This window comes from Pan troglodytes, chromosome Y, assembly GCF_028858775.2.
Source record: "Pan troglodytes isolate AG18354 chromosome Y, NHGRI_mPanTro3-v2.0_pri, whole genome shotgun sequence".
Taxonomy (NCBI): domain Eukaryota; kingdom Metazoa; phylum Chordata; class Mammalia; order Primates; family Hominidae; genus Pan; species Pan troglodytes.
In genome coordinates, this window is record NC_072422.2 from 8,938,817 (window position 1) to 8,948,926 (window position 10,110).

The window sequence follows — 10,110 nt, forward strand, 5'->3', positions numbered from 1 at the left end:
TCTGCTCTTCCTCAGAATGGGCCAGCCTCGTATGACATTCCCCTACACAAAAAATTTGACATTAAATATTTATCCTTTTGTATTTGGCTTGTTTTACATAGTATAATGTCTTCAAGTTTCATCCATGTTGTAGCGTGTATCAGCATTGCATTTTTTTTTTGAGATGGAGTCTCTTTTTTCACCCAAACTGGAGTGCACAGCAATGCCATCATGACTCACTGCTGCTTCAACCTCCCCAGGCTCAAGTGATCCTTCTGATTCACAGGGACTTCCCCTGTGTCTGGGACTGTAGGCACACACCATCAAGGCCAGCAAATTTTTGTACTATGTGTAGAGATGGAATTTTGCTATGTTGGTCAGGCGGGTCTGAAATTCCCAGGCTCAAGACATCCCCTCATCTTTGCCTCCCAAAGTCCTGAGATAATAAGCATAAGCCACCATGCCCAGCAGGATTGCATTCATGTTTAGGCTAAATAATATTCTGTTGTGTATCTATACCACATTTTCTTTATGTGTTTATCTCTTAGAAGATATCTGGATTTGTTTTTACATTTTATACTGTAAATGATGCGGCTATAAAAATAGGTGTGAAAGTATCAGTGCATAAGTGAATAAAATTGAAAAACCCAAACACATCTGTGCATGCAGTTCTTAAATTGAATAACAGAGGTGTTAGCATGGTGGCTCACACCTGTAATCCTGAAAGTCTGGGAGGTAGAGATGGGCATATCACTTAAACTCAGGAGTTTAAGACCAGTCTGGGCAACATGGCAAAACCCTGTCTCTACTAAAAATTTAAAAATTAGCTGGGCATGGTGGTGCATCCTTGTAGTTCCCAGCTATTCGGGAAACTGAGGGACGAGAATCGCTTAAGTCCCAGAGGCAGAGGTTGCAGATTATGTCCTTGCATGTAATTATTTTGAATACACCTGTAGTTGAAACATATGGAAGTGTTCCACCTGTTGCTGAAACATACGGTAATTCTATATAGAACTTTCTGATATACTGCCAAACTATTGGTCACAGTTGATAAACCACTGGTCACAGTTGATAAACCATTCTCACCAGCCATGCACCAGGGTTCCACTTCACCCACATCCTAGCCAGTACCTGTTCTTTTTCATTTTTGTTGTTTTGGTTTTTATATAGCCACCTTGATAGATGTAACGTGGTACCTTATTGTGGTTTTGATGTGCATGTCCTTCATGACTGGTGATGCTGAGCATTTTTCTGTAGGCTTATTGACCCAATATAGATTCAAGTCCTCTCCCTTTTTATAAATACTGTTGTTGTTTTGTTTTGTTGTTGAGTCTTAGAAGTTCTTTATATATTCTGCTCAATATATTATACCTTATGTACCTAGTCAGATATGTGATTTGCACATCTTTTCTCCTATTTGCTGATTGTCTTTTCACTTTGTTGTTCATGCTTTTTGTACCAAATTTTAGTAGAAGTGAGTTTTTTTGGTATCAAAAAATATGTACAACAGGGTGTTTTTCACATCAAAAAAATATAAAGGATTGACATTTTAATCAAGTCCAATTTATCTGTTTTTCATTTTGTGGCCTATGCTTTTGGTGTAACAGTCAAGAAACAATCAGCAAATTTCATGTTATAAGATTTTTGCATATGCTTTTTCCTAACAGTTTTTTAAGTTTAACTTTTTAAAGCTTTTACAGTAGGTTTGGGGGTAGACGTGAAGGTTTGTTACATAGTAAACATATGTCACAGGGGTTCACTGTACATATGATTTCATCACCCAGGTATTAAGCCCAGTACCTTATAGCTCTCTTTTCTGCTTCTCACCCTCCTCCCACCCTCTAACTTTAAATGGACCCCAATGTCCTTTGTTTTCCTCTTTGAGTTCCTAAGTTCTTATTTAGTTCCCACTTACAACTGTGAACATGCAGTATTTGGTTCTCTGTTCCTGTGTTTGTTCGCTAAAGGTAATACCTTCCAGCTACTTCCATGTTGCCGCAAATGACATAATCTCTTTGTTTTATGGCTGCTTAGTATTCCATAACATGTATGTGGTGCATTTTCTTAATCTAATCTGTTACTGATAGTATTTGGATTGATTCCATCTTTGCTATTGTGAATACGGCTGCAATGAACATTTACATGTAGGTGTCTTTATGGTGGATAATTTCTATTTCTTTGGGAATATACGCAGCAAAGGGATTGCAAGCAGAACTATTGAATGGAAGTTCTGCTGTTAGCTCTTTGAGGAATTGCCAAGCTGCTTTCCATAATGGTTGAACAAATTTACACTTGCACCACCAGTGTATAAGTTCCCTTTTCTCTACAACCTTGCCCACATTTATTGTTTGACCCTTTAACTATAGCCATTCTGACTAGTGTGAGATGACATCTCATTGTGGTTTCTTTCTTTCTTTCTTTTTTTCTTTTTTGGGATGGAGTCTCACTCTGTGACCAGGCTGGAGTGCAGTGGCATGATCTCAGCTCACTGCAACCTCTGTTTCCTAGGTTCAAGTGAGTCTCTTGCCTCAGCCTTCTGAACAGCTGGGACAACAGGCACATGCCACCACACCCAACTAATTTTTGTATTTTTAGTAGAGATAGGGATTCACCATGTTGGTCAAGATGGTCTCAATCTCTTGACCTCGTGATCTGCCTGCCTGAGTCTTCCAAAGTGCTGGGATTGCAGGCATGAGCCACCGAACCTGGCCGTCTCATTGTGGTTTTAATTTTCATTTCTCTAATGATCGGTGATGCTGAGGATTTTTTAATACACTTGTTGGCGATATGTTTGTCTTCTTTTGAAAAGTGTCTATTAATGTCCTTTGCCCACTTTTTAATGAGGTTTCTTTTATTGTAAATTTAAATTCCTTATAGATGCTGAGATAGTAGATCTTTTTCAGATGTGTAATTTGCAAATGTTTTCTTCCACTCACTAGGTTCTCTGTTTACTCCATTGATAGTTTTATTTTCTGCTATGCAAAAGCTCTGTAGTTTAATTAGATCTTACTTGTCAATGTTTGCTTTTCTTACTATTGCTTTTGGTGTTTTTGTCATGAAATCTTAGCACGTGCCTGTATCCAGGATTGTATTGTCTGGATTGTCGTCTGGGGTTTTATACTTTTCAGTTTTATATTTAAGTCTTCAATCAATCTTGGATTTATTTATTTATTCATTTATTTATTCATTTTTTATTTATTGTATATGGTGTAAAGAAGGGGTCTGGCTTCAGTCTTCCACATATGGCTAACCAGTTATCAAAGCACAATTTATTGAATAAGAAATCTTTTTCTTATTGCTTGTTTTGGTCAGCTTTGTCGATTATCACATGGTCACAGATGTGCAGCCTTATTTCTGGGTTCTCTATTCAGTTCCATTTCTCTATGTGCCTGTATTTGTAACAGTATCATGCTGTTTTGGTTCCTGTAGCCTTGCAGAGTAGTTTGAAGTCAGGTAACGTGATACCTCCAGCTTTGCTCTTTTTGCTTAAAATTGCCTCATCTATTTGTGCTGGTTTTTTTGTTCTGTTTTGTTTTGTTTTTTTCCCACAGAGTCTTACTCTGTTTCCCAGGCTGGAGTGGAATTTCAGGATCTCAGCTCACTGCAAGCTCCACCTCCTGGGTTCATGCCATTTTCCTGCCTCAGCCTCCTGAGTCACTGGGACTACAGGTGCCCACCACTATACCCAGTAATTTTTTGTATTTTTAGCAGAGACGGAGTTTCACTGTGTTAGCCAGGATGGTCTCGATCTGATGTCATGATCCGCCTGCCTCGGCCTCCCAAAGTGCTGGGATTACAGGTGTGAGGCGGCGCTCCCAGTCTTTTGGTTTTATATGAATTTTAAAATAGTTTTGTCTAGCTCTGTAAATAATTTCATTGGTAATTTGAAAGGAATAACATTGAATCTGTAAATTACTTTGTCCAGTATAGCCATTTTAGTCATATTGGATCTTCCTATCCATGAACATGGGATGTTTTTCCTCTTGTTTGTGTCTTCTCTGATTTCTCTAAGCAGTGTTTTGCAATTCTCATTGTAGAGCTCTTTCACCTCCCTGGTTAGTTGTATTCCTTGATATTGTATTATTTTTGTGGCAGTTGTGAATGGGATGGCCTTTCTGATTTTGCGTCAGGGTTGCTATCTTTGGTGGAGAGAAATGCTAGTGATTTTTGCACATTGATTTTGCATCTTGAAACTTTGCTGAAGTTGTTTATTGACTAAAGAAGTTTTAGAGTTGTAACTACAGGGTTTTCTAGATATAGAATCCTATTATCTGCAAACAGAGATAGTTTGAGTTTCTCTTTTCCTATTTGGATGCTCTTTACTTTTTTATGTTGCCTGATTGTTCTGGTCAGGACTTCCAATACTATGTTGAATAGAAATGGTGAGAGAGGGCATTCTTGTCTTGTACTGGTTTTCAAAGGGAATGCTCCCAGCTTTTGCCCATTCAGCAGAATGTTGGCTGTGGGTTTGTTATAGATGGCTCTTATTATTTTCTGCATATATTGAGATAATCATGTTTTCTTTTTAATACTGTCTATGTGATGCATTACGTTTACTGATTTGCATATGCTGAACCAAGCTTGCATCTTAGAAAGGCAGCCTACTTGACCATGATGACTATCTTTTTGATGTGCTGCTGGATTCAGTTTACAAATACTTTGTTCAGAACTTTTGTGTTGATGTTCATCAAGAACGTTGGCCTAAAGTTTTCTATACTTGTGTCTCTGCCAGGTTTTCGTGTCAAGATAATGCTGGCCTCATAGAATGAGTTGGGGAGGAAATTCTCCTCCTTTTTTGGGATGGTTTCTGTAGGAGTTGTACCAGCTCTTCTTTGTACATTTGGTAGAATTTGGCTGGAAATTCATAAGGTCCAGGGCTTTTTTTGATTTACAAGCTATGTATTACTGATTCAATTTCAAAACTTGTTATTGGTCCGTTTAGGAAACCAATGTTTTCCTAGCGTAGTCTTGGGAGAGTGTGTGTGTGTCTAGGAATGCATCTATCTCTTCTAAGTTTTACACATTGTGTGTATAAAGTTGTTCATGGTAGTACTGACCTCACATAAATAACAACAACTATCAGAAACCACTAAAGTTTTAACAGTTGTTTTTATGTCTTGAATCTATTTTTGTTTAATTTTTTTACATGGAATGTGGAAAAGATTTAAACTTACTGGTTTAAACTTGGACTTGTTTTCCCAGCATCACTTGTTGAACAAACTGTCATTTCCTTTACATAATGGTTTAGGCACCCTTGTCAAAAGACAATTAACAATTTATGCAAGGTATTTTTTTCAGAGTTATCTATTTTATTAATTTTATCTCTATCATTACTTTTATGCCAGTGTCAAACTTTTAATTACAGTAGCTTTTTATGTTCTGAAGTTTAAAATGTGAGCCACCTAGCTTTGTTCTGTTTTTCAAGATTATTTTGGATATTCAGAGCACCTTCAAATTTCATATGAATTTTAGAATGGGCTATTCTGTTTGTGCAGAAGAAAAGTTGGAAAAAATAAAAAATTGGGATTACAATACTCTGTACACTACTTTGGCTAATATTGTCATTTTAACTTTATTAAGGCTTCCAGTCCATAAACACGGAATTCCTTGCCACTTATTTAAGTATTTCTTAGTTTATTTCATATATATTCTTATCTTGTATTTTTCATTGTACAAGTTTTGTACCTCCTTATTAAATTTATTGCTGAGCATTATATTATTTCAATGTTGTTGCAAACAATTGTTTTCTTAATTTAATCTCAAATTTATTGTTGGTATATGGAAATGCAGTTTATGTTTCTGTGTTGTAAAAATAATGATTTTATCTCTCAAATCTAGATTAGCAATTCATTCACAATAAATATGCTATTTACATTGGCAGTCATTTATTTCCAATAAGCCAACTAATTTCACTGTATTCTAAATATGTTCAATTGTGTTTTATTTTCATTTCTTCTCACCTGTCATTCACCCAGCCAGCATTACATCACTTCACAGATAGAACTTTCATTTCTGGTATGTGGCACAGTGGTTTATACCAGTAATCCCTGCATTTTGGGAGGCCAATGCAGGTGGATCACCTGCTATCAGGAGTTTCAGACAAGGCTCGCCAACATGGTGAAACTCTGTCTTTACTGAAAAAAAAAACAAAAATTAGCTGGGCAGGGTGGCAGGAGCCTGTAGTCCCAGCTATGATACAGGAGAATCAGTTGAACTGTGGAAGTTGAAGTTGCAGTGAGCTGAGATCGCGCCATTGCACTCCAGCCTTGGAGACAGGGAAACTCCATCTCAAAAAAAAAGGAAAGGAAAAAGAAAAATATCCAACAACTTTCCTTTCTCTAATGTCCCTAAAGTCTTTGGTAATTGTATTTATTCCTGTCTCTTACAATCTTTAACATTCTCACAACACAAAACATCCAAAGTTAGTTTTCATGTTGAAAATCTTCAATGGATCTTTTACATCAGAAGATTGCTTAGTGTAATATTTAATGGAAAGGATTCATGCTGCTGAGATATAATTCTCCAATAGTCTTATAGAGTTTGTTGTTTTGCTATTTTTATGTCACATATCTCTCCTTTTCCAGGTTATTTTTCAAAGACTTTTGTACAGAAATAGCCTGGGAAAAGGGTAGTAATTTTCCTTTTCAGGTGAATGGCAGATAAATTACTCATCCAATATAAAAAAGACAGTTTTCTCTCTGAGACAAATGTTGGACAGGTTTGCATGTAACCTACTTCTAAAAGATTGAGGTTTCTTAATCTTGAGTTTGCTCGGCTGTGATACAAATCTTCCACATGTGCAATGCGCATCTGAGCCTTTTGAAATCCCTCCAAAAGATATAGCATGAACAAGGAGAACTAATATAAATATGAAGATTTTGCCTCCAGTTCTGCAGTCAATCATAAGTATTTTGTCATTGAAACCATTTGTTTCTCAACTACGTATGACCCAGAAGTCCCCTCCTCACTTTGAGAATTCCTGCTTTTGCTTCAAATTGTCCTGCCTTTGCAGACCAAACCAATGTTAATCTTGCACACATTGATTGATGTCTCCTGTGTTCCTAGAATGTATAAAACCAAACTGTTCTGATGACCTTAGGCACACATCCTCAGAACCTCCTGAAACTGCGTCACAGGCATGTGTCCCCACACTTGGCCAAATATACTTTCTAAATTCACTGAGACCTGTCTCAAGTTATTAGGGTTCACAATGGAGAGTGCATTGTAGCTCCACACTGGGACTTCTCATTAATAGGAACTGCCCTGAATCTCTCCAGATGCAGCAAAACTAGGTACATGTAAATTGTATGAAACTAAATGGCACTTCCTAGAAGTATACTAATGAGTGTGGAGGAAAAACCAGGAAACGCCCACCTTTCAAAGACGCAATAACACTGAATGATGCTTGACATTTTCAGAGTCAACTTGTTTCCTGAGTCATCTCCACCAAATTTGAAAACATTCCAGGGTGAGCTATTGTCCCTCCAGCCTTAGGCTCTCCCACTTCGGTCCCCTGCACCCTCCCCTCAACCCTTGCAGTGATCACATTTTCTGATTCTGCAAAAGCAGGCGGGAGCCCTGAACTCTGCTCACTGCAACCTCCACCTCCCGAGTTCCAGCTATTCTCCTGCCTCAGCCCCACGAGTAGCTGGGATTACAGGCATGTGCAGCCACATGCAGCAAATTGTATTTTTAGTACAGATGGGGTTTCACTATTTAGGCCAGTCTGGTCTCACATGAACGGCCCTTCTCGGCCTCCTAAAGTGCTGGGATTACAGTCAGAGCCACTGCACCTAACCAGAGAACAATGGCTTTTTAATGATTTTTTTGAGTCATGAAGTCCTTTGAGAATATTATAAAAATTAGGAGTTCTCTCTCCAGTAAAATGCACACACATATACAGAATGTTCCCAGAGCCTCTGAAGCCCCACCATGCATCCCTGCCCAAGAATCCCTTGTCTATAGAATATGTTCTACTATAGTGCTATTCATCACAAAACAAGTTGCCCCATCACAACCTGATGTTGAAATGCACATTTGGAATCTTGCAGTCACATAACCTTAAGTGTTCAGTCAAGAAAGACAGATTCCTCCCACAGCAATGTGGCAAAAACTTTGCATAGTACCCCAGGGCCTCCTGGACTGTTTATGATTCATCCATACACTTGAGCATGTACACAACAATCTGAGAGGCGAAAGGCACAGAAGCTGGTCTTAATCTGAGCAAATCAGCAGCTTTCAGAAGCTGCAAGGAAATGAAGCATCTGAAAAAAAATGAAAATTGTCCCTAACGATAGCTCAGAAAATAGGGCTGATTAGGCAAACTCTAGCCCCGAGTTTCAGTGGATCCCAGATGTCATGGATCACCAATCACTGTTACCATCCTCCTGGGAGCATACTGCTTACCTGTTTGCCAGCCAAACTCAGTAGAACCGATTTGAGAGTCAGGCAGGCCTGGATTTAAATGCTGGCTTTCTTCACTGTATAAATTTGTGGAGGCTGCTTAGCTTCTCTGAACCTTGGTTACCTCATCTGTAAAATGGGACTAAAATGGGTAACCTTGGTTACCTCATCTGTAATAATGCCTCATAGGATTATTGTGAACATTAAATGAAATGAGATATGTAAAGTGCTCAGCACCCTACTCAGCAAATGGGAAGTACTCATTAATATGGCTGTTACTATGGACAATAGCAGAGGGCAATAACAACATAACTCTGGAGTTAGGAAAACTCAATTCCATGCCAGACACGGTGGCTCATGCCGGTAATCCCAGCACTTTGGGAGGCCAAGGTGGGTGGTAGATCACTTGAACTTAGGAGTTCGAGACCAGCCAGGACAACATAATGAAACCCTGTTTTATTTTTTATTAAAAAAAAATTAGCCAGGTGTGTTGGTGCATGCTTCTTGTCCCAGATACTCAGGAGGCTGAGGTAGGAGGGTCACTTGAGCCCAGGAGGTTGAAGCTAAAGGGAGTTGTGATTGCACCACTGCACTCCAGCCTGGGCAACATGGCAAGGTCCTGTCTCCAAAACGAAAAATTAACAAAAAACCCTTGATTCAGATTTTGACTCCAATTACTTGCAGGTTTAACTTTGTGCAGGTTACTAAACTCTCCCATTTTTAGTTTCCTCAACTGAAGCAAAGGGGTTAACCCCTACTTCAAAGTGTAGTTCAGCCAGGCACAATGTCTCAAGCCTGTAATCCCAGCACTTTGGGAAGTTGAGGTGTGCTGATCATTTAAGGTCAGGAGTTAAAGACCAGCCTGTTCAACATGGTGAAACCCTGTCTCTACTAAAAATACAAAAATTAGCCAGGTGTGGTGGCATACACCTGTAGTCCTAGCTACTTGGGAGGCTGAACAAGGAAAATTGCTTGAACCTGTGCTGCAGTGAGCTGAGATCACACCACTGCATACCTGTCTGAGTGACAGAGTGAGACTCCATCTCAAAAAACAACAACCCCCGTCCCCCGCAAAATCTAACAAACAGTCAAAGAAAGTGACGTTCAATAAGCTAATAATGCATGTACTGTATGTGCTTAAACATGTCTGGTACATATTAAACACCCAGTAAATAGTGGCAATAAAGATGATTATGGTACTAATAATAGTTAATACTTACAAAGCTCTTACTAAATGCCAGGAACTGTTTTAAGCACTTCTCATGTATTATTTTTTTTAGTTGTCATAACCAATAAGGTAAGTCCAATTGTTATCTTTGGATGAGGCCTGCAAAACTCAAATAAATTGTGCTAGATCATAGAGCTGGTAATTTTTTTTTTTTTTTTTTTTTTTTTTTTTTTTTTGAGGCAGGGTCTTACTCTGTTACCCAGGCTGGAGTGCTGTGGCATGATCACAGCTCATCACAACCTCAACCTCCTGGGATCAGGTGATCCTTTTGCCTCAGCCTTCTCAGTATTTGGGACTACAGGTAAGTGCCACCATGCCCAACTAATTTTTAAATTTTTTGTAGAGATAGTGTCTTGCTATGTTGCTCAGACTGGTCTCAAACTTCTGAGCTCAAGCGATCCTCCTTCCTTGGCCTCCCAAAGTACTGGGATTACAAATGTGAGCCAACACGCCAGACAAAATTTCAACCTAGATAGAGCTTGAGACCATGCCCTAAACCA